The following is a 25223-nucleotide window of genomic DNA, read 5'->3' as shown; positions in this document are numbered from 1 at the left end:
TGGAAAAGAAACCATGTATATTCTCTGTGCCTGATCGACCAATATGAAAAATGTAGAAGATGCAAGAGGTCACATAATAGTTAATAGCTTAGTCTCTGGACTCAGTACTTGCATTTAAATCCTGGCTCTGTTCTGTGATCTTAGGCAAGTTTCTTAGTCTTTCTTTCCCTCAATTTACTCATCTGTAGAATGGAAATAATAATAGTACCCTGATTACAGGGTTGTTATGAAGATTCAGTGAATTAGTACAGGTAAAAACTTTTAGAATTAGAGGCTCACTCTTCTCCGCCATAGGCCTATTCTGATTAATTTCTGCTTTGGATATCTCTGTTCTTCTAAATCAGATCTATGACTTACTAAATGTTATCTAATATCATATGTGAACCCATCCTATCACTATGGTTTGCATCATCCATTTAGAAATCAGAAACTAGTTGTACTTTTGCGTGAAGTGCTTCGAAATCCTTGTGAAGAAAATTATGTAGAAATGAGTAGCTATTATCATTATAGCAATGATAGTATAGTAATTCTGACACTGCAGCTTGTGTTCTCTGGAAATTTCTCTGAAATCTCTTTCTTCTTTTACAACTAATTGTTTTTTAAAACTCTTCCTTCACTTACCATGTCCTGCTTCCTCAATGCTATGTGGTATCTATCTCTTCTCTCCCTCTTGATACTTGGAAGGCCCCCTGAATTCAGTTTAATAACCTACTCTGAAACGTCACTATTTCCAAATTTCCTCCAGGGAATCATCTTGGAAATCAACATATTATCCTAAGGATGTCTCACCTGCCAGTGTTTTGGTGAAGAACAGATGAGGATAGTCCCTTGACACTTCCTAGTGAGAACTGAAATAGCAACAAGATCTATGTCTGCAATTGCCATTTATTCCTCCACATGAAGCCACTGACTATTTCAGTTCAGCAGGGCTGACAGCATTTGGAATTTTGAAGCTCTGCTGTGAGAGTAGTAACCACAAGATTAAAAATGAAATAGGTATAATTCAGACCTCGAGCTAGCCCTGGAGTGAGGGTACTCAGCAAAGTCAGCTAGGATGGAAGGAAAAAAAATATGATATTCCGTCCACTTCACCTCCGTTTTCCAAAATTTTACTATATATATTTTTTTCAGTTTTAGCTACTTGGGGTTGATTGTATGTGTCATGCTGCCTGAAACATGCACAGAAAAACTGGCATCTATTTTCATCCATCCAACCAGTGTATTTGACAATGCAGAATACTCGGAGGCAAGAGAGTGTTCCACATATTTATCATTCAAGTGTACCTTCTGGATACCTCTCATTTCTGGATTCTTGACCTGCTTTTTAATCTTTCTGGTAGGTGCTCATCTTGAATAATTTGTTCTAGTCAATACTAAAAATTTGAAACTTACAATTAACTTCCTGGTAGGACTCATAAGTCCATGTGTATCCTGAGAAGAGATTCTAAAAGATGCCTAAATGAGGATTATTTTTTTTTCCTCTAATTAATCATCCTTTATACCAGTTAACTCTCCTTTATTTCTGGAAGAAGGCAAATGTAATCCAATCTGAGAATAGCAGTTCTCAGATTTTTTTTTTTTTTTTTTTTTAGTTCTCAGATGTTAAAAAGGACCCGGTTACTTTATTATATCAGCTTCTGCTCTGAAGTCAACTTTAGAAAATAAAGCACTAAATCATCAAATTGGTATTCAAGGCCTTTCATAGAAGGCTTCAGGTCTCTGTTCCAGCATATTCCCCAGCATAAGCTCCCACTACCCAAATGGATGGATATTTGCTGTCCATAACTTGGGCTTGCCTTACTTGTAATTCTGCCTATATTATAACTACTCAGCAGATCTCTCCCACTTCAACCTCCAAAAGCCAGTTGAACTCCTGCTTCCCTGCTCAAATCATTCTAGTCCAATGCAATATTGTCCTCCTTAGAATCTACCCTCCTTATTTCTGGTAACATTCATTGGGCAAATTATCATGTATTCCCTTAATGATTTTTCTTCCACTGTTTCATTGCATTTCATTCTGGTATTATTTGTTAATTTTTGTTGTTTATTGTTTTTACTAAGATTACTACCGGCTAAACTTACTGAGGTCAAAGACCATATAAGCATGAGACTTTATATCCTCTATGGGGTTCATTTATGTATCTGGTGCTCACTGATTGGTCAATATCTTCCTATCAGGTTGGTCCTTGCTGACAAGGGATGACACTGCAGAAATGTATCTACGCTGAAGCTGACAACACCAATTTTCTTACCTTTATAGAATTGAAAAGCATTTGCATAATATGAGAAAAATAGTTTATTCATAGTACATCATATAAAAAGCAGATTTATCTATTTTTATCCTTCATGTCTCCTCTCTCAACCTCTTTCTCAAGTTATCTCTCATTCTACTAATCATCAAAACCTACATGTTCTGCTGAAGGCTGCCTGCTATGGGAAGAGGTGCTACTGGCAGAAATATGTCTTCTGGCTGATAACCATCACTCTGGGGTTAACACCTAGAGTTTAGGAATGTCTTTAGACAAGCTAATTAAGAAGCAGTTTATTGTGTCTGTGCATGTGTGGTTGTGCATGTTTAACAAAGTAGGAATAAAATTGTAAATTCTTGGGGGATTTTACCATGGAGAGGTTAAGATTATAAATGGTTTCGTATTTTGAATGCCGAAGTGATAATGCAGAAAATGCCAATGCACAAACAAGCAGGTACCATCAGAGGATCTACATGAATGTTTCCTGGCACATCCTTATGTCCATCTGCTCCTGCCTCTTCTTGCCGTATTGCCCTGGATGTTTAAATTTTAAAATAGAAAATCTCTTCATTTTTTCCTGAAAAATTTAACATTCAATAACATGAATGTTAAATTCATGCTTCAATTATGTTTTTCTTTAATTTCTCAGTAAGCTGTTCTAGAATTAGCTCCATAATTGTGCACATTGCCACTTCTTTCCAGATCTTTACCCTTTGCCAGCCTCACTGCAGTCTTCTACCTCCACCCCCCTAACCCCCATTTCCCCCAGTCTTCCACTAGCAAACAAACCCAGCAGTAATTACTAATGTCCAAGCACGTAATTCTGGCACTGTTAGGATTTTTTTTTTTTTTTTGACGCAACTACGCAGAGCTGTCTGGACATGCAGCATGAAGTCAAAGCATTTTTAAAGACTCCTACCCATCTTTTCTCCCCTCCTCCTATCACTGAAATACAGTTGTTTATTTCGTTTGCGGATTGCAAGGTTATAAAATTCTTCCATGGAGTTACATACATAGCCCTGAATATTAATTTTACACCCATATACAGTAACAGATAAATATGTACTTATATGGAAACAAATAGGTTATCCATAAAATCGAAAAACATTAGGAAATAAATAGCTAGGAATGAAAGTACCTCCTCTATATGGACAGGACCATTTTAGCAGCTCTAGTATAGAAATCATTGGAATTATGACTAACAAAAACAATCCGAGATCTTAATGTGAGGCTTTTCAAAAGATCATGACAGTGTTTCTTTTAATGCGTTGCATAGATTCCTACATATGACGCTGTTACTCTTATTTAACAATTATTCAAATAGTACAGTTTTGCGCCTGGTATTTTATGACAATTTTAGTTATATCAAACAACAGGAAATATTCCTTGGTAATTTTTGTTCACTCAGAGGCCCCAAGGCTCAGAGTAGAAAATGATTAAAGTACTTATCACTGTCTCAGCAAAATCCCGCAGTGCCGTAATAGAAATTGCAGTAGATCTTTAGGTCAGAGTCCAGTTTCAGTCTAACACCTGCATTACCCTGAAGGGCATAGTTGGATTTTGAGGAAAACCAGTCTTAATAATGTCCAGATCAGAAACTATCGGCCTGAGATAACCAATGTTCATAGGAAACACTTCCACTCCCTCTGAAACCATGGCAAAAGAGGTTAAATCTATACCTTGTAGGACCTGTAATATTTCTGAGATGTATTTTGTGAGTGTGTGCTTATGTACATGCCTAATTACAAGGATGGGAGAGAAGGAGGAAGAAGAGGGCTTCATTCTTAAAGTTGATTCTGCTTAGTTTAACTATATATATATATATATATATATCTCAAATAGAAATATATACAGAAATATATTACTCCTGTAAACAGATCATTTTGGTATCTTCATATATACCTCATTCATGCCCACCCAAGGTGTGCAGACAAATATACTCTGTGTTAAAAACAAAACCAAACAAAACCCTTGATATCTGACTGGAGGATGAAGAGATTTTTCTTAAAAATGTGTTTACTTTCTACTTTAAAAAAAGGGACGAGGGCAACATGAGAAGTCTATAAGTAGGCTTATTTCTTTTTTAAGCTATGCGGGAGCTGAGGATGGGAGCAGGTAATTGCCTGCAAAGCAGTCCTACGGCAGGGTTTATTTTTTTCTTTCTTAAAATTGTTAACCTACTATGTCTTCTCTGTCAGGGAGTCTCTCTGTGAGACCGAGGTCTCAGAGAGGCAATTTGGCCTCCAGCCCTGGACAGCAGCTCTGGCCAGGCAGCTCTGCGGCAGGTGGACGCGGCGAGGCTGCCGGGCCGCTCTCCGCGGTGCTGAAAGGTCGCGGGCGCCCGCGGGGGCCCTCAGCGGCCCTCGGCATCGCTGTCCAGGGTGCTGACTGCGGGCCGCCGCAGTCCCCGAGGCGAGCCCACCCCCGCCAGCCCTCCGCAGAGCCCTCCCACACAGCATGACCCGCCCGCCTCCCGCCAGCCCGCAGTCGACGTGGAGCCGGCGGCATAAATCAAGTCCGCGGGGCTGGAGGCTGCTGTCGCCGCTGCAGCTCGGCTTGCCCGGGGCGGGAACTCCCCCTTCTCTCGCCTCCCCTGCGCCCGCGACCTGCCTTCTCCCTAATTCTTCGCTGGGTAATAGCGCCTTAACGACAATGGTCAAAATAACAGGGTCAGAACGACAGAGTTTGCTTGTTTTGGTCTACAGGAAAAAAAAAAAAAAAAAAAAAAAAAAAAAAACCAGCAGCCTAAACATCTCTGAAAACTGCATCGCAAAATGGAAGAGAGTCCCACCACTGTTTCGAAAGAGTAAGTTATTATTCGGCATGTATCCTTGCGCTTCCTCCCCATCGCTCCATCTGCAGTGTCCCCATTCCTCCCTTCCCCAAGCGGCTCACCTCGAAAATACTTTATAGAGCCCCTAGACCGGAGCTGCCCCGACGCGCACACACGGAATACCGCACCCTCGGTGCACAAATACTCGTATTTGCCCACGCTCACTTGGTCTCCTCGGCTGTGGTCCCCTCTGGGTATGCAGCCATCCAAAAGCAGAACCACGACCTGAGGCGGAGGCTCCTTACCTTGGCTTCTGCAGAGGGTGGTGTTCGCCTGGCCCCTTGCAGGGTGCAAGTGTGGAGGAGCCGCCAAGCCGGGAGGGAAGGAGAGACAGCGCCTGACCTCTCCGAGGTTTCGTCTTCAATGCAACGTGAGCTCTGCCCTCATCAAAGATGGCCGTCCCTTTTGACGTCAGCAGCTTTTAATAGCCCTGTCCGGGAGGGGCGGGGAGGAAGTGTGTCGCGGGGAGGGCGGGGGAGGATGGAGGTGGGAGGTGGGCGGCGGGAGGGGCGGGGCCGAGGTGGGCGGTGGGAGGGGCGGGGCCGAGGCGTGCGCACCGCTTGACTCAGCTCCCCGTGCGCTTTACTGCAAACCTTTGTATTTCAGTCTTCTGTAAACACCTGAATGAGACGATTCTTATGACTCCATCTTAACACATTTATGTCGGGCAAATACATTTACCTCGCGACTAGTTTTCTGATGTTCTCTGTGTGTGTGTGTGTGTGTGTGTGTGTGTTATCCGTTTGTGTCTACATTGTGTTGTATCTGCGACATATATGCGGTTATATAGAATTTCCCCTCCCCCTGCCGAGTTGTCTTTGGTTGAGTCATAGAAGGGGAGGGGAAGGCAGAAGAGTAGAAGTGGGGGAGGTAGTCGAGGGGATTTCAGCTGCAATTCGCTTTTTCTAAAGAAGCGGCTCCGAAGGGGCATCCCTGTCAGCCCTCAGCAGCTCCATATAAGGCCAGGCTACGTGGGCTGCTATTTTTATGAGTGATTTCTTCGTTTTATCAAAGCAGCACCCAGCGTTTAGAGTTTGCATTAATGTGGTCAGCTGGGGAGGCAGACTCGTACACGTTATTTTAAAGTACGTCAGAGCAAGTATCTCTGAGAGATCTAAAATGAATTGGGCGGAGGGGGAGGGGAGGGCAGTTAACCTAACCAGCGTGGGTTTCCTGGAGTTCAAGGCTTGCAGTTGAGAGTTATTTGCTGAGGGCAAACTAGATGACGCTGTTTTCGGTTAAATATGCAACCAGAACCTGGGGTTTTATGTTGGGTTTCTTAGGAATAGTTCACGGAAGCGCGCACAGACCTTATGGAACCGTCCAGACTTCCAAGGGGAGTGGGGAAGGCTGAGGATTCCAGGATCTCTGGGACGCTACAGAATTCTGGTGGTTCATTCCGTGTGCAAACCTGGGTACCAGTCGAGGCTAGCCGAGGGGGGGGGGGAGGGGAGTGCTCTGATGCTTAAAACCGCGTGGGCGAGAAAGGCTACCTGTGCTGGTCATATGAGGGATTAAAAATAATAACCATAAAGAAATAATCCTAACTGTCCTCCTTTGTTGTGCATTAGGCACCGAGGGAGGGCGGGTGGTGGGCTATGCAAATGGTTGCGCGGCGGCAGCCTCTCGGATGATTCACAGGTGTTGGGGAGGCTGTCGCGGGGCTCTCCGCGGGGAGGGCGAGCTGGAGAGCGCGTGGGAGGTGGGGGACCTCGGCGGAGGAACTGTTTGTACTTTTCCGGGAAGGATGCGATTAGAAGTCGTGCCTCGCAATGTTAAAACTCGATGGCCTCTTTCAGGCGATGGAAAATCCTTGTCTCGGGTCCGGAAAAACAAGGCACAATCCCCAACCCTGCCAACATACACACACACACACACACGCACACACGCGCGCACGCACTGCACACCCGCGCTCTGGCCTGAGAGCCAGGCTCAAGTTTTTAACTGCAAGCTAAAATTGGAGACAATCCCGGGAAAGGAAAGGAGGAAAGCAGAGTTGTAAAGGGGCCTTTTAGAGCCAGTAGAGCTTTAAGAATTTAATAAAGGATGCTTTTAATTGAAATAAGTAGAAGGCAATGTTTGTTGAAGATTCCCTGACCCAAGGATATTTTGAAATATTAATATTTTTAATAATAATTAACAAATAGTGTTTGGATTTTTATTAAAGCAGGATTCCTAAAACAAGGAATGTTGCTGAAATTTGTTTACTTAAATATTCATTAAACAATTAAGATTCTTATACAATAAAGAAGAAAAAGATCTGCATGGTCCTTAGATCCTTAATTGCCAATAAAACTCCTGGCAATGGTTCTCACTTTCATTATAAAGCAAGCTGGGGTGGGCTGGGAGAAGTGGTGGCAAATACAGAGTCACTACAAAATCCTTTATAGTCAGAATTTTGTTTTTCCCAAAATGTGACACTTGTATAGCATGTGGAAGTTTCTTGGAGAAAAGCCTGCAGTGGAGAGAAATAAAACATGTGTATGGTCCTCAGACTAAAGTCATTCATGCAGAAAGTTTTGTGAAAGAATGAAGGAGGTGGGTGATTTCCCAGATTAATAAATAAATAAATAAATAAATAAATAAATAAATAAATAAATAATAAAATTCATCACTGATATAGGTTCATCCTGCAGGCAAAAGTTATGTGGCAGTCACTGGGGAAGACTGGCTCCGTATCCTGAATTTTCAACTGCTGATGCCCCACACTGACATCTTTAAATATTACACGTAAGCGGAGACAGTCAGACTGATTCAAAGCTTCACAGAAAATACCACAGGCCCAAAGGATTATCTCGTGGTGGTGGCAGCATTTTCCACTTTCCTTTGCTTATGCTGAAAATGACACTGTTTAGGAGTTTCTTCATCTTGCTCTGGGAAAGATAGAAGAGTCTAAATTTGAGAAACCTGAACACTGGATAAATATAAGTCTACTAAGGATGACCAGATAGCCCTCAATGTATTTTAAATATGATAATGAGATTTTTCCCCTAGGGTTTATTCATTGCTTCATTAAAAAAAAAAAATCCATAGCCATCCTTGCCAGTAGGAAACCAGCAGATTCAAGTTATTCAGGCTCTATAAAGACCTAAACCACACAAAGAAGGAAGCTGATGGAAAATTTGCTTTGAAATGATTCAGCTTCCTATGAGTTATTTCCACAAAGAACCAACATGTAGAGTAACTAATCCTTAGGAACCCATTTGATGAGTAATGGGAAAATTACCTGCTCTGCTGGATGGATATTTACACTATGCTAATTCAGTCTCTGAAAACTTTTACTAGTACATGCCCCAAAGTATTCTAGTTTGTAATAGTTCCAGATCCAGGTATTTAGCTTGTATTTCCCAGGTAAGGTGCAAGATGCATGATTGACTGAAAAATGATGACTTCAAAAAGTATAATAACAAAAATTTCTTTTTAAAAACTTATTTTCATTTATTTGAGGTGGGGAGGGGCAGAGCAAGAGGAAGAGAGAAACCCAAGCAGACTCCATGCTCAGTGAGAAGCTCAATACAGGGATTCCATCTTAAGACCCTGAGATCATGACCTGAGCTGAAACCAATAGTCAGATGGCTTAACCAACTGCACCCCCAGGCACCCCAATAAGTTTTCACAAAACTTTCTATCATATGTTCTTTCCAAAGTCCATTTTGCAAGTAGTTTAGCTACTTGCTCAGCTCAGAAACCCCCTCTCCAAGGTCCACCTTTGGGATATGCATGACACCCTATAACGATATTTCAAAAACACCATGAGGGCACAAGGCTTGGGCACAGGAATATGCAATTTGACAAATCAACTGTTTTGATTCCTTGGTTTTCTTTCCACGTGGCTTGTTTACCACTTTTTCTTTAAATGTTCTTCTAGCCCTTAACCCAGCCCCCACCCCATCTACAGGTAGTGAATGAATAGTACCTAGTGAAAGCTTAGATGCTCCCCATCTAAACTCCCCCGATTTTCCTTGTTCCCTAAAGCCACTAAGGTAGGGACGTATCTTGTGAGAGGTAGAAAAAGAACCAGGAATATCCGTTTCTGTTTCTGGCTTGCTATGGAGAGAAGAAATAAAACTATACACCTAGAGTTTTAAATCACACTTTGGTTTTTACTAAGAAAAGCACTGTAGGAAAGGAGGAGAGTGCCCATTAGCCAGAGGCTAGGTGCTTCCACACTCCTCTTCCTTAATGCATCAAAATTATAGGCTCTCTTTTGTACATGGATGCATCCTAGAACCCTCTCCAATGCCAAGACATGGCTGTGGTCAAGTAGGAAGGAAGAACTCGTGTCGTCAGTCAGGGATAGAAAGAAGGAGAGCATGGTAGTCAAAATTAGGAAACCTTAAAAAGGCTATTTGGGAGGGATCACAGAATTCCTTCAGTGAATCTTTTCAGAATCTTCTTGTTCTGTCAGCTGTCTGTACCTCAGTTATCTCATAGGTAAAATGGGGACAATAACTATAACCAACTCACAAGGAAATCGTGAAGCACTTAGAATCATCATGTCTGACACCATGAAGCATTGGTTAAATAAATCAAATCGATCAATTTGATGAGACTTTTAACTTTCTCTAAGTAGTGACACATAACTCTGCTGCTTTAATATGGAGAGTCGTTTTTTTGTTTTTTTTTCCCATTAGCTTCTAACTAGATATATATAATTTAATCCTCTGGGCCTTGGTTTCTTTATCTGTATTCATTCATTCATTGACTCAACATCTCATAAATGGTACAGCTGGTATTTGAACCCCATGGCCCAAGTTCATAATCGTCATGCTTTAGTACAGACTCTTCTAGCACCATCAGTTTATCCCCTCTCTATTAGTCAGGGTACTCCAGAGAAAAGGAAACAGAACCAATAGAATATATACACACATACATACACACACATATTCTCTCTCCCTTGCCCCTCTCAGTATAATATGTACAAAAAGACTTATTATATGCTCACATGATTATGGAAGCTGATAAGCCTCAACATCTTTAGGGTGAGTCACAGGCTGGAGATCCAGTAGAGCCAATAGTGTAGTAAGTCCAAAGGCCAGCAGGCTTGAGACCCAGGAAAAGCAGTTGTTTCAGTTTGAAAATGAAGGCGGGAAAAAGCCAGTGTCCTAGTTTAAAGTGTTCAGGTTGAAGGAACTCTCCACTCTCCGTTACTCAGGGGAGATTCAGACTCTTTATTCTATTTAGGCCTTTTGCTGATTGGATGTGGCCCGCCACATTAGGAAGGGTAATCTGCTTTAGTCAGTCTACTGATTTAAATATTAATTTTATCCAAAGACATTCTCACAGAAATACCCAGAATAATGTTTGACCAAATATCTGGGCACCCCATGGCCCAAACATATTGACCCATAAAATCAACTATCACATCCTCCTTTGACAGCTAACCTCTCTGCCTCAACATATTGTGGCTTATGTATGACATTTTTCATTAGCAGCCTCAGGGTCCATTTGCTGATGGGATGAGTCTATGGATCACTGACTACAAGGCTTGGTTGGGGTGAATTCCAAAAAAGGGATCTAGGCTGGCAAGATGATTACTTGGAATAAACAGAAACAACATAGTCAAAGGGAAAGAGTGCCAAGTACGATTCCAGAGGGATCAGAGGGGATTCCAAGGAGGGAATTCAGAGATCAATACCAAATAAGTAGCATAAATCAGAATTGGGTCAAGATGATGCACTCAAAATACGCTTGAAAGAGTCAGCCAGGGAGGTCAGAACAGAACAGCAAGGTTGATCACTGTTTTTGAGGGAATGAAAAGAGACCTTAAATAAAAACTTACTCAAGGAGCCAAGAACTCTGGCAATGAAAATCAGGTTGAGATGGGTTGAGGTGAATAACAGATATGTCTGGGAATAGACAAAGGATATCTGGAATGATTCTGTCAGCCTTGGTCATGAAAGGCAATGCCACTCTGCCAGCTAACAGGCACCAGAGCATTTTCTTCACTCTACTATCTCAGCGAGTAGCATCAGTGATCTCTTGGTAATATCTAATGGACTCCCCATGTTTATTTTTTTTTGTAAGTTTAAGGACACTATATATGTTTTTAAGATTTTATTTATTCATTCATGAGAAACACACAGAGAGAGGCAGAGACACAGGCAGAGGGAGAAGCAGGCTCCTCAGAGGGAGCCCAATGCAGGACTCGAACCCAGACCCTGGGATCACACCCTGAGTCAAAGGCAGGTGCTCAACTGCTGAGCCACCCAAACATCTCTGGACTTCCCATGTTTCTAAACCTCTGGCTTCACTTGACACTCTTTATGACTCATTCCATTTCTGAAAGTGCTGTATGAAGTGGCCTTACCTCTGGTTCTCTCCCTTGTCCTCATTTTCCATAGCAGATGAGTTGAAGCAACAAAATTGTGATGCCCAGCAGGTGAAGCTGTACATTTCCCTGAGCCCCACACAAGCCCTCTGGGAGCTCCATTTGTCCAGGAATGCGTCCTGACTCTCTACCATGAAAACTTCTCTACTCTAAGCCAAAGAGTAGAAAATTTAGCAGCTTGCATTTGTATAGCCCCGTACAAATGATAAAATGTGATGACACACATGGTCTCATTTTATTCTCACAATTCTCTTAGATATGCATAAAATAATTATTATTTTAATTTTAAAATAATACATGAGAATTCCGGTTTTTCCAGACTCCTGTACTATCCATTGTACATCAAGAGAACCCAATGTCCTATTCCTTCCTCCACATGTTGTATTAAAAGAATGTGGCTCAAATACTTGAGTGTAACCATTGTCTGTATATATATGACTGTTAATTTTGTATTACCAGTCCCATCTTCTCTCATGAGCTTCAGAGTCATATTCCTAGCCTCTTACTGAATACTCAGATTTCAGGATCAAGGCATCCTCAAACCGAACACATATACGCCTCAGTTGATTTCCTCCACTCTTCTTCATCTCTTACATTCTTAATTAACAATCTCAGCAGGTGTCCTGTTGGCTAAATTAGCACTCAGAAACATCTTTGTTTAATTCTCCTTTTCTGGCTTTTCTTCATCTCCCCACCTCTGGACTGGGTCATGTACCTTTTCTCCTCTCTATGCACTCATTTCTGGGTGTTTTATCTAGTTCTAGAATCTCAAATAGCATCTATCTATTAATGCTCTCATATTTACACATTCAGCCCTGATTTATCTCTTAAATTCTGGTTGGTCCATTCAACTTCCAACTCAATCCCTGCTTTAAATATAAAGCAAATAGGGCAGCCCGGGTGGCTCAGCGGTTTAGTGCTGCCTTTAGCCCAGGGCATGATCCTGGAGACCCGGGATCGAGTCCCACATTGGGCTCCCTGCATGGAGCCTGCTTCTCCCTCTGCCTGTGTTTCTGCCTCTCTCCTCTCTCTGTGACTATCATGAATGAATAAATAAAAAGTCTTTTAAAAAAATATATAAAGCAAATATGGATATAAAACCTAGCATGTACCAAGTGGAATTTGTGGTTTTTGTGGTTTTTAACTCCAAAATGGGTCCCTTCCTCATTTTCCTATATTTATAAATGGCAACTACATTCACCTATTTCCTCATGATGAAAATCTTGTCTTATTTCACTGGTCTCTTTCATGTACATCTCACCTATGAGCAAACATTGCTCTATTTTAAATACATTTTCTAAACCCAACCACTTCTTAACTTCCACAGTTGAAGCCACCTTCATCTTTCACTTGGGCTATTACAGTAGCCTCCTGATTGCTCTCTAGTCCTAATTTCTTCACATGGCTACCATGATGGCACTTCTTTTTTTTTTTTTTATTTTTTATTTTTTTTAATTTTTTTTTATTTATTTATGATAGTCACAGAGAGATAGAGAGAGAGGCAGAGACACAGGCAGAGGGAGAAGCAGGCTCCATGCACCGGGAGCCCGATGTGGGATTCGATCCCGGGTCTCCAGGATCGCACCCTGGGCCAAAGGCAGGCGCCAAACCGCTGCGCCACCCAGGGATCCCCCATGATGGCACTTCTAAAAAATAAATCTTTTAAAAAAATGTTTAATGGTTCCTATCACATTAAGAAGTCTTTCTCCTAACCTACAAGATCAGACTTCTGGCCTCTTATCCAAATTCATTTCCCCACACTCTGTCTCAACTTACACCATTACAATCATACTAACCTTCTTATTCATTGTACAGTCAAATACAGTTCCACCTCAGGACCTTTTCATTTGCTATTACCTTTACCTGAAACACTCTCCCCCAGATCTTCTCATATCTAACTTCTTCAAATGTTTCTTTTTCAAATGAGTCTTCTCTGAGAATCCAAACTAGCTAACTTTGTGAACCTCCAATTCACTAACATTCTTTATTCCCTTACCTTGAATTATTTTTCTTCATAACACTTTCTCCCTTTGACGTTATATATTTGTTTATATATGTGATATATATAAGCATATATATAGGTAACAATTTTCAATGACAGTAGCTTTTCCTTTGGGTATTTTTTGTTTCTAAATAGTATGCAGACATTGCTAATTCTTGATTCATAAAATAGACAATCATTTGACTTATTGTTATGACCAATGATAATCAAGTTCTCTTATATTGCCCCTTTCCTTCTCCCTATCATCTCAATGACTTTTTATTAAATAACAACTCAGTTATTAATAAGAATAGGTTAGCATTGTTCACCGATAAATTAATCCCATATAATGAGTATGCTGCTTCTTTTGCATAATTTCCCACTTTACTTGGAGAAGATTTTAAGAACTTCTATAGAGGACAAAAAGATGGTTGCCTACAAAGAAACAAAAATCACATCAACATTCAACTTCTTATCAGCAAATATAGACAGTAGGGGTCAATGGAATAAATTTTGAAGTGTTAGAAGAAAAATAAGTTGCAATCTGTAAATATGTATTAAGCCAAATGTTGATAAAGAATTAAAGGCAAAATAAAGACATTTCCAGACATACACAGAATCAGGAAGTTTACTTCCTATGCACTCTGTCTACAAATAAAAACATTTTCTGGGGATATACGCCAGCAAAACAACAATCCACAAAATTCAGGAAGCCTAGGGATATAATAAATGTTAGAAATAACATAGGATTTCTTTCCCAGGATCAAAGATAGGAAGCAAGTATAGAAATAAATCAGTAAAAATTAGATCACTTAACAAATAGTGTAATTTAAAAGGTGAATTAGTCTGATAAGATTGATCTCTTTGAGCAGCAATAAAAATTTTAAAATGTCCTATAAATGCTAGGAAAAACAAGCTATCCCCATTTTTGGTCCAAATATGACACAATTTTGAGCGATTCTTGATGGAGCTTAAGGAAGGAGCTTCCATCTATCCCTTTTGCTTAATTATTTTCTTTGTGTGAAGATTTGGTGTCATAGGAATATTTAAAGACTCACTACTTGGTTCTACAGTAAATAGTATTCATATAATCATGATGCTATAAATGCCATTTATTGATTTTTAAAGTTTATAATCAAGCTGTAGGTCAAGCACAAGAGATTTCACTATGTTTTCCTAACAGAATATGAATGTTATGAGCTCTCACCTATAAAAGTGATGGTAGAACTGTCAGAATGTGGTAGTTAAAGGAGGAGCTGATGAAGGGACAAGGTAGAGAGGTGTCATTTAATATACAAGCCCCAATTGACTCATTTTCTATGATAAAGAGTTAATAGAATTAGTATAAAGTTGATAGAAGAAAGAAAGAAATTTTAATCATATATGATTATATATAAAGTTATATATAAAATTATAAAGTTAATTGACAGAAAACCAAAAAAAAGGTTTGACTAAAAAAAAAAAAAAAAGGTTTGAGTATTTGAATAAGAAAGACCCAATTAGATCATGTCCTAATCTTTAATAAAAGAGAGTTAATACATTTTATTCAAAGTTCATAAATCAAGAAATAGAAGTGTATATTTTAAAATTAAAGTTATAAACACCAAGAACTTAAAACTGAAAATAGTTACTTTGGAGAAGAATAAACACTAAGATGTACGATTTTATTTATTTTTTAATTTTTTAATATGACTTTATTAATCTTCTTTAAAAAATAGAGATAGCAAAATTATAAAATTATTTCAAAACACTTTTAAGAAGGCATACTTGGTGAACACCAATAAAAATTAATTAAAAAAATAAAATAAAATAAAATAAAATAAAATAATAATAAATAAAAAAAAAAAAGAAGGCATACTTGGTTTGGGTGGGCTGCAATGTTCTACCTACAATGACTATCTTATGTCTTGGCAATTATAAAAACTTGTTTGCCCAGTCTGTTAAAATTGTATTTCTTTTTGTAGTGAAGAACAAAAAAGAATACTGAAATGTATTTTTAACTCTTTTGCTTTTCTGGGTAATGCTAGAGAGAGTCTAGATTACTATTGAAAAATGAGATGTAAAAAAAAAAAGAAAGAAAAATGAGATGTGAGAGCTAATATCTGGGCAGGAGGCCTGTTGGAGTCAACATTTCAATAATATAATTGTGTTTATGGCAGAGCCACTTTTGTGATGGTGGGGTAAGGACTTCCAAAATTTGTTCCTCCATAAAAGCAATGAAATCATTGGCAAAAATTGTCAAAACCAATTTTTTTTTTAGAACTGTGGAAATTAACTGAAGGCTTGCAACAATTTGAGAGCATTTATTTGAGAAAAATGGCTAGATCTAGATAAGAACAGCAAATTTCATACCATTTAACTTTTTCTGTATCTACTCCCCCTCCTCAGTTCTGTGGTAACCTTGAAAACCTAGAAGCCTAAAAGATAATGGAGGGGAGTATAATTGGTTTGGAGGTCTCCAGAAGCCCCATCCAAAGAGAATTGTCTCTACCTGTTTGAAAGTTCCCTGGAAGCTACCACTTGCAGCCCTTCTCTTTGATATGACTCAGAACTCAGGGTGAACAGTGTTTTCTCCAGGGCATTTGTCAAAAACAATCAGCAGCAAATGTTTAACATAGCAGCTGCCTGAGGCAGTATTGATAATAATTGGGGCAAACAATGTGCTGACAGAAATACTTAAAAGGAAATCCTGAGAAATAAGATGTGCACAGGGGCTTTGAAAAACTCCAATACATTCCTAGGAATCTAGAAATTCATACAGATGCACATGCCCAGGAAAGATGAGAGAAGGTCCTATTTTCTGCATGACCTTGAGATTCTGCAAAAGCAGAAAGTAAGGACCAGGGCAATGTTGTAAACTGCCTGCTAGAGTGTTGAAACATTACCCTAGCACACCAACAGAGCTTCTATGCAAAGATTGTGAGGATTTTTGGTTCCAGGCATTTAAGGAAATCTCTCCACTCATTAGCTGATCACTAAGTTAGCTGAGCAGAGACTTCAGGCCACACACAACAAAGAATACACACTTTACAGAAGTAGTTTAGAAAAGTCATCAAACTAACAAACAGTGGCTGTAATAAATGCTGGGGGTGGTGGTGGCAGAATCTGATTTCCAGAGTAGCCACATTATACTATTTTAAATGTACAGTTTTTAACTAAATATTGAAACATGCAAAGAAATATGGCCCATAAGCAGAAGAAAAACCATCAAGAGAAACTTACCATGAGGACACGTAGATATGGGACCAACCGGACAAAAAATTTAAATTAGTGATTATCACTATATCAAGAACTAAAAGAACTTATGTCTAAGGAACTAAAAGAAAATACTAGAAAAATGACTCAACCAAATACTGAATATCAATAAAGAGATAGATATTATTTTTAGAAAGAACTATATAGAAATTCCAGAGCTTGAAAATATAATAACTGAAATAAAAAATTCACTAGAAAAGGGCAAGAGTAGATTTAAGCTGGCTAAAGAAAGAACTAGAAAATTTAAAGGTAGGTCAATTAAGATTATTCAGTCTGAGAAATAGAAAGAAAAAATAATTTAACAGAGGCGTGCCTGGGTGGCTCAGTCATTTAAGCATCTGCCCTCAGCTCAGGTCATGATCCTGGGGTCCTGGGTTGGAGCCCAATGTTGGGCTTCCTGCTCAGTGGGTAGTCTGTTTATCCCTGCCCCTCCCCTACTCCCACTCGTGGTCTCTCTCTCAAATGGATAAATTAAAAAACTAACTTTAAAAAAATTAGCAGAACCTCAAAGGCAAGTGGGACACCATGAAGCATACCAAATATACCTAAAGGGAATACAAGAAAGTGAGGAAAGAAAGGGATAGAAAAAATATTTGAAGGATTAATGGTCAAAACTTCCCAAATTTGGGGAAATTACATTAATGTAAATATTTAAGGAACTTAATGAACTCCCAGTAGGAAAACTCAAGGAGAGTCCCACTTGCATATATCGTGATCAAACTATCAAAAGGCACAAAGAAAAATCCTGAAAATAGTAAGATAGAAGTGATTCATCACATACAAGGGATCCTGAATAAGATTAACAGCTGATTTTTCATCACAAACCATGGAGGCTATGATATGATATATTCAAAATGATGAAAGAAAAAGACTGCCAACCAAGAATTCTATATTAGTAAAACTATCTTTCAAAAAGAAATTAAGACATTCCTAGATAACAACAACTGAGAAAATTTGTTGCTAGCAGAACTGCTTCAAATGAAATATTTAACTATAGGGTAACCATTAAGAAAATAACTAGAAAAATACAGTATAAGAAAAAAAAATGACAATAAATTAGAATAGTACACTAAAAAATATCTAACAGAAAAGAAAGCAGTTGGAGGAGTAGAGGAAAAAGACATAAGACATATCGAAGACAAATAGCAAAAGGGCAGACATAAATCCTACCTTATCAGTTGTATTAAATGTAAATAGATAAAATGCTCTAATCAAAAGGTAGAGATTGGTCAAATTGTTCAAATACCCCCAACTGCCTACAAGAGACCTATTTTATAGCCAAAGATATAAACAGGTTGAAAATAAAAAAGACAGAAAAAGATAAACAATGCAAACAAACATAAGAGAACTGGACTGACCATACTAATAACAGATAAAATAGATTTTCAGACAACAGTTGTTACTAGAGACAAAGAAGGAAGGACATTTTAGAATAATTAAAATGTCAATTGTTCAAGAAGACATAATAATACATACATCACAGAAGAACCACAAATAGATTGAAGGGAGAAATAAATAATTCAACAATATTAGTTGGAGAATTCAATACCCCACTTTCAATAAGGATGGAAGACCTTAATAGAAGATTAAGTTTCAAAGACTTGAACAACACTAAAACACACTAAAACCTAACAGATTTCCATATGATATTCTACCCAACAATAGCAGAATACACATTCTTCCTAAGTGTACATCACTTTCTTTTCTGTGCATATATGTCCAAATCTTTCTCTGCCTCTCTTTTGTAAGGGTACATGAAGCCTGATTTCATTTAAGCCTCATCCTAGATAATCTAGGATAATCTCATCCAAGATCTTCAATTTAATTAATCACATCTGCAAGACCCTTCTTAAAAATGAAATCATATTTACAGTTTCCAGAAATTAGAACCTGATATCATTGGGAAACATCATTTGACTTACTAGACAAAGCTGTTAAAAAAACTCATGCTTGGGTACCATTTCCAGAAATTCTGATTTCATTGGGTTGAAGTGAGCCCTGGATATTGATAAGGTTTTCAGAACTTCCCAAATATATCCAGCATTTCAAACCATTACTGTGGGTAAGACATAGATGAACTGATGAATAGGAGTTATCTTGTTTATTTCTTTTTGGTTCATTTATCCACTCAATCCTTTAATAAATCTCTTTCTCCTTTCAACATGGTAGTGGAGCTAACCTGTTGCCTTGGTAGCTTCTACTAAGAATGGATTGTCAGGTAGCTAATTCATATTAAATTCATATTAATTCATGTTCACCATCCCAAAAAGATCGTAGTAATTTAAAAAACAACTAAGGTAGGGTTTCAGACACATTGTCTGGTGTTTAAAGAAATCTCATGAGGAAAGAAGGGACAGTATAGAGAGTTGCAGTGTATCATGGAAATCACTCTAGACAGGGATCAGGATTTATTTTTATTTATTTAACAGACACATATAAAATGTTATATGTTGCTGGTATAATTTAAACACTTTACAGATTTACTTTCCTACAGCATCATGAAGTTTGTACTATATTAATGCCCATTGAACAAATGAGTAAACTGAGACAAAGAACTGTTAAGGATCTTCCCAAGGACACCCATTAATAAGTGCCTAGGCAGCCCAGCTCCAGAACAACAGTGTCCAAACACTACCTGCTGTTCTTTTGTACCTTCTCAGTTCTACTGTATCTTCTCACATCTGTTCTACTATAACTGCACTGTGTGGTGTTTTGAAAACCTGTTCACCTCTCTGGGCTTGTTTTCTCAATTATAAAATAAAAATAGTTTCTAGTTGAAGGTGGATATCATTCTACACACAGGGTCCAACCAATTGCTTTCTAACTGATCGAGGCATTCTTTAATTTTTCTGCCCCTTGCTTTTCCTATTAATCTGTATGTTAGGCTGTCCCAGTCTGTTTGAGCTAAGGACATGAAAAACATGAGTATCTTAGAAAGTCCAGGCTGGAGTAAATCTCTGAAATAGTCTGGTCTGTTCATTTCACAGGTGAGAAAACTGAGACAGAGGAAGAACTATAAGACTAGTCTTCTAACTTCCAGGCAGTTACTTCCTTACTTCTACCACTTATGTACATGAATTACTAGAGATTTGTAAGATGCAAATTATGTTTGGCAGGCCTATGGTGGTGCCTGAAATTCTGCATTTCTAACAAGATCTTAGGTGATGCTGATGCCACTGGTCCACACCCTGAATAGTGAAGTTCTAGATAGAACCTAAGACTTCAGGTCTATGTTACTCTTGGAAAGAATTAGGTCTGCCCAAATCTCTAGAGACATGACCAGCATTATCTCATGATAATTAGGCTTGTGATCATGGTGACAAGTACAATTACAAACATTTTGTAATTTGGAAGTTGGAAAATGACCGTGTCACAGGTGATAAGGAGCAGAAGAGAGAGTGGAAGCTGAGAGATGAGGACTTGTTTGGGATCAGCAAGATTGGAACATAGGGTAGCTTTGTATATGTGGATTATGTCACTTGCAAGTTATAGAAATCCAAAAAAAAATTGTCAAGATTTTATTTATTTATTCATGAGAGACACAGAGAAAGAGAGAGGCAGAGACACAGGCAGAGCAAGAAGCAGGCTCCATGCAGGGAGCCCAATGTGGGACTTGATCCCGGGACTCCAGAACCACATGTTGAACCATCTAGGCGTCCCTAGAAATCCAAATTATAATAACTTAGGCAAAAAGGGGAACATATTAACACATAATTAAAGAGTCTAGGGTTAGATCTGGGCTTCAAGCAAAGCTGGATTCAGGTGCTCAAATAATGTCATTAAAAATGTATCTCCTGTCTTCCATGCTCTGACTTCGTTCTCAGATAGACTCCACCAGCTGTGGTCAACAGTGGAAAAGAACACGCTACTTTCCCAATAGTTTCAACAAATATCCCTGACAATTCTTTTCATTGGCCATTTCCAGGTTATATACTTCTTCCAGAACCAGTCACTGTGGCTGAAAGGGTATTGTGCTCTAACTGGGTAACCTGGATCACATGTCCATTCCCAGAATCATGATAAATCCCATCCAAAACACATGGCCTGGGAATTGGGGAGGAGAGTTGTCTCAGAGTGAGGTCAACAGGAAGGAAAATGCACATGGAGTAAGCAAAAATAATTGATGCTGATTCTAGAGAGTAAGACCAGTTGAGTAACTGAAGGTGTTAAGAGCTTGGCTGGGAGGTCAGAGACTCAGCAAAGTGCTGGGCCTTGAAGCGTTAACTCCTACTAGCATGAATCCACCTATGGATGCTATTTCAATGGCATGATTCTATTTTGATTCTTGTTAAAGAAGTGCTTCCTAAGGGTGTCTGTGTGGTTCACTTGAGTAAGTGTGAGACTCTTGGTTTCCACTCAGATCATGATCTCAGGATTGTGAGATAGAGAGCCCCACATAGGGCTCCATGCTTAGTGCAGAGTTTGCTTGAGATTCTCTCCATCTCCCTCTGCTTCTCTATCCCTTTCCCCCAGTCCATGTGCAACATCCCCCCCACCCTGCCTCAAATAAAATAAATAAAATCTCTCTAAAAAAAGAAGTGTTTTTTAGAATCTGATTCAGGAGGTCTAGGGTGGAGCCCAAGAATCCACATTTCTAACAAACTCCCAAGTGATGTTGATGTTAGCATATCTAGTTCATGGACTAAATTTTGGTGTGGCACTGTATTGAAGTATCAACTTCAATCTTCTCTAGCTTTGGTGTATTCCCAAGCTTGAGTGCCCTTCCTTTGAAGTGATAGGGACTAGACGCTTCTTAGGAAGCTTCTTCCTGCTGTTAGTCATCTCTCTCAGGGATAACACGGAGATGGAGGCAGTCTTTGTGTCAGAATCATGGGCTTGCTCATTTCCCTACTGCAGGCCTATACAGATTTAAGGCATTGAATCAAAGAAGGTCCCTGGCATAGGGTTCAGGGAAGGTTCATTTGCTGGCTTATGGTCAGCATTTCATTCAATAAAGAAGCCAGAGACTACTCCATTTCCTGCTGCTCACTTACTGTTCTTTGGCCATAGACTAGATAGATTTGCTAAGCCTAGATGACTGCAATTGCATGAGTGGGCCCTGCTGAGGCCAATGGAAATGAACAGGACTCCCTAGCTGACTCATAGGTTGACAAGATATACCAAATGGTAGTTTATGGGCCACTGAGGTTTGCAAGACCTCGTCATTGTGACATTAGATTACTAAAAGACTATGTGAACTTGGGCACATTTTTAACTCTTTCCAAATCTCTTCCTTTGTAAAATGAGGGTAAACTTACATAGAATTACATGAGTCTTAAATAAAGAATATGAAAAACAACACAGTATTCCAGTAAGTGGCAGAATTAGAACTACAGTTTGCTGGCTCAGAAAACCTTATGGAGAAAGAAATATCTTTGTAGAATAAAGAAGAGACAATGTGAGACAGAAGAGAGAAACAGTGATCTCTGCTTGGTACCAAGGCACTTTCCAGTGTCCTTTAATATATTGTATAGCATTGTATCTTTCCTACCAACTTATGTGCTAAGTTTTATTATTCCCTTTTTTCAGAAAAGTATTTATTTATTCATGAGAGACACAGAGACTGGCAGAGACATAGGCAGAGGGAGAAGCAGTCTCCCTGTGGGGAGCCTGATGTGGGACTCGATCCCAGGATCCCAGGATCACACCCTGAACAGAACACAGATGCTCAACCACTGAGCCACCCAGGTGCTCCTATTCCCTTTTTATGGATGAGGAAATCATGACTCAGAAAAGTGTTGACTTTAACATTTTTATTTAACATTTTTGAACACTTTACACATTACAGATGTAAAAGATTTAATTTTAAAAGAGCTGACTTTTGTTAGTCAGATGGCTGGTAGTGATTGTGCTGGGCTATAAACCTTAGGTCTTTCCCATTCTAATGACCTTGCTCTTTCTACTGTGAAAATTTGATTAAAACCTAATCAATTTGAGTTTTTATGAAAATATTGTATAAAGAACTTCCACTACAGAATGAGAAAACTGATGTCATAGCCAAATCTTTCAAATCTTATTTTTGCTTTTCTCATTTGACTTAATAGTTTTTCTTCTTTCTCTCTAGAATCAATATTTCTCCTTCTCTCCCTAAATCTCTCTGTCTTTGTGTGTCTCTCCTTGCTGCCTTCAGGTCTCTGTAGTTAAAATTCAAGTGGAAGACAAGTGACTCAGCAAGCTGGATGTTAATCTCAGTGGTTTATTTTTTCTTAAAAGAGAAAAAAAATGATCTTAGCATATCTAGAAAGAGGGGAATGAAAATTTTAAGCCTCTTGTAGGAAGAGTATCTTAGATATCCATAGCCTATATAGCATTTTTTTCTTCAACCAGATGGGAAAAGAGGCCCCACCTCGCAGCAGAACTTAAATAAACCTCTATATACCATTTACACTCACACAAACAAGTTGTTTTTCCTTCCTATGTTTAATGTCTATAGGAAGTCAGGGCTAGGATTGACTTTATGAAATTTGATCCCTTGCCTCTCACTCTTGACCTGCACACATATAGCTTTTCTATTTTTATTCACAGAAACAAAAGGCTCAGAACTCATCGCTTCCATTTTGAGCCATATGGCCTGGATTTGGGTGATGTACTGATCACAATAGGCTAGAATATATTGCAGTAACAAACATCCTCATGTTTATAATGGCTTGACATAGTAATAGTTTATTCTTTTACTTGCTACTTGTCCAGTACAAATTACAGGGCCTTTTTTCATCATAATCACTAATGGATTTCTGCTGATAGAAACTCCAGTATGGGCTTCTGTGATTGTCAGCATGGGGAGAAAGGAGGAATCAGCCAAGCACAGGAACTTAAATTCTAGCACTGGAAGAGACATACATCATTCCTGCTCATATTTAACTGTGCAAACCAAGTCATCTGGCTTGTCTTGTTTTAGAAGGTGGTGAAGTGAAGTCTCTCATATTGCTAGAGAAGTAGAGCTAGAATTTTTATGAACAGCCTTAATAACTAGCCCAGATGGCCTCTCTGATGATCAGATAGGATTCTTGTCTCTCTTGGACCAATAATGGAATAGGTTCCTGGCCAATTCACTATCCTTTTGGGTGGACTAACTTCTCTTGGAAATAAAAATGATGCCATATCTTATTATACAGCTTACAGGTTAACATATACAAAGAGTATAAGTATTTCAGTTCTTTGAACATTGTAATATAGAATTTTATTTTTAAATTGATATGTACTTGGCGATCATACTCTTAAAAATAGGCAAAGTTCTTCTTTAGTTCATACTTACTTCTATTGTTATCTGAAAAGGGTCTCATATTGCTTGTTCTTTCTCTCTGGAAGATGTCAGGAGATATTAGATTTGTGGTTTTATTTAACCTTTAGTCTATAATGATGGCTGAGCTCCAGGCAGTTAAAACTCCATTCATATTAGAGATGCAAAATTTAGCTTTCCAAAGTGGACTGACCCTTCAAATATGTAAAATTTATTTTAAGAAGCTGCATGTATATGTCTAAATGTTAGCAGAATGCATGTGCTCTTTTGATACCCTAAAAAGAGTTTTTCATATTTTCTAACAAATAGGGGTGATATAACTTGATGAAGAAGGCTGGGCACACTATATAGAAGGATTTTCTAGAGGATTTCTGTCCAGTAGAACTTTCTGTGATGCCAGAAAATATTCTATAGCTGCATTGTCCAATGGAGTAGCCACTAGCCACATGTGCCTATTCAGCACTTGACATGTGCTTAGTGTGACTGAGGAACTGCATTTTAAATTTTGTTTAAGTTTAATTAATTCAAATTTAAATCTTAATAGCTACATGTGGCCAGTGACTACTGTATCGTAGAGTTTATTTCTAGAAGTTGGGCTTTCGATAAATGTTTATTATTGTTCAATTAAAAACATCCCCATTAAAATGCATTCTTAACTTGAAATAAAAGAAGCTCATGTGTGCATCCCTGGCCTGTATGCTGAAAACCTGAGACTTCCACAGGGATGTTATCTAATTCTGGGGTATGGGCATCTTGGGATTCTAGCAACCTGCCCTTCACATACAGACACAAAAATCAAACCTTATAGATCACCCCTCATCAAAATAGATATTTGGGAATGAGTGCTGACCACCAGCATCTGGACAAAGCAGTTGGGGATATCTTCTTTTTTCTGATTTTCCCAGGATCTCCAATCCTTAATAGATACCATCCACTACACTTAGCCGTGAGGGTATAGAGAGGAAATACACAAGATCCCTCTTTCAGGTAGTGCCAGCAACTAGTGAGACACAGACATAAAAGCATTGATTCATGATAAAACATAGTAGTAATATGAGGGGCTTGTTGAATATAGGACAAGCAGTGACACATTGGAATATTCAAAGTGAGATTAATATTACCCTTAGTTACTTGGAATTCAGATAAAGAAATATTTCCAAAAATGTTTACGGCAGAGACTGGCCCAGTATTCTCTAATACTGTTAGTTCTTTCTGGTCTTATAAGCTACATTACCCACCCCCACTTACATTTAGTCTGAGTCCATGTGACAAGATTTGGACAATGCATCTGCCCAAATTGACGTGTCCCCGATAATACCCCCAGTATAATTCTT

At 38.9% G+C, this 25223-nt stretch overlaps 1 protein-coding gene and 1 long non-coding RNA gene across 5 annotated transcripts in view; one reads left to right on the top strand and one right to left on the bottom strand.

The window, feature by feature from the left end:
* The window catches only part of SNAP25 (synaptosome associated protein 25), a 79139-nt gene extending 73301 nt beyond the window's left edge, over nucleotides 1-5838 (bottom strand). Inside the window, exon 1 of one of the 4 annotated variants that reach the window (XM_026012282.2) lies at nucleotides 5328-5838. The gene's annotated coding sequence lies outside the window, so the exon portion shown is untranslated. Of the gene's footprint in view, nucleotides 1-5144 lie in introns of all 4 variants that reach the window. The other 3 variants (XM_026012283.2, XM_072736386.1, XM_072736388.1) reach the window with 3 other exon arrangements.
* LOC140595395 (uncharacterized) overlaps nucleotides 4579-25223 on the top strand; it is a 130550-nt gene continuing 109905 nt past the window's right edge. Inside the window, exon 1 of the long non-coding RNA XR_011996964.1 lies at nucleotides 4579-5055. This is a non-coding gene — a long non-coding RNA (uncharacterized lncRNA). The remainder of the gene's footprint in view (nucleotides 5056-25223) is intronic.

The sequence above is a fragment of the Vulpes vulpes genome, chromosome 14 (genome assembly GCF_048418805.1).
Source record: "Vulpes vulpes isolate BD-2025 chromosome 14, VulVul3, whole genome shotgun sequence".
NCBI classification, from domain to species: domain Eukaryota; kingdom Metazoa; phylum Chordata; class Mammalia; order Carnivora; family Canidae; genus Vulpes; species Vulpes vulpes.
The sequence above is the reverse complement of the archived record's forward strand: the minus strand, read 5'-3'. Positions and strand labels throughout refer to the sequence as shown.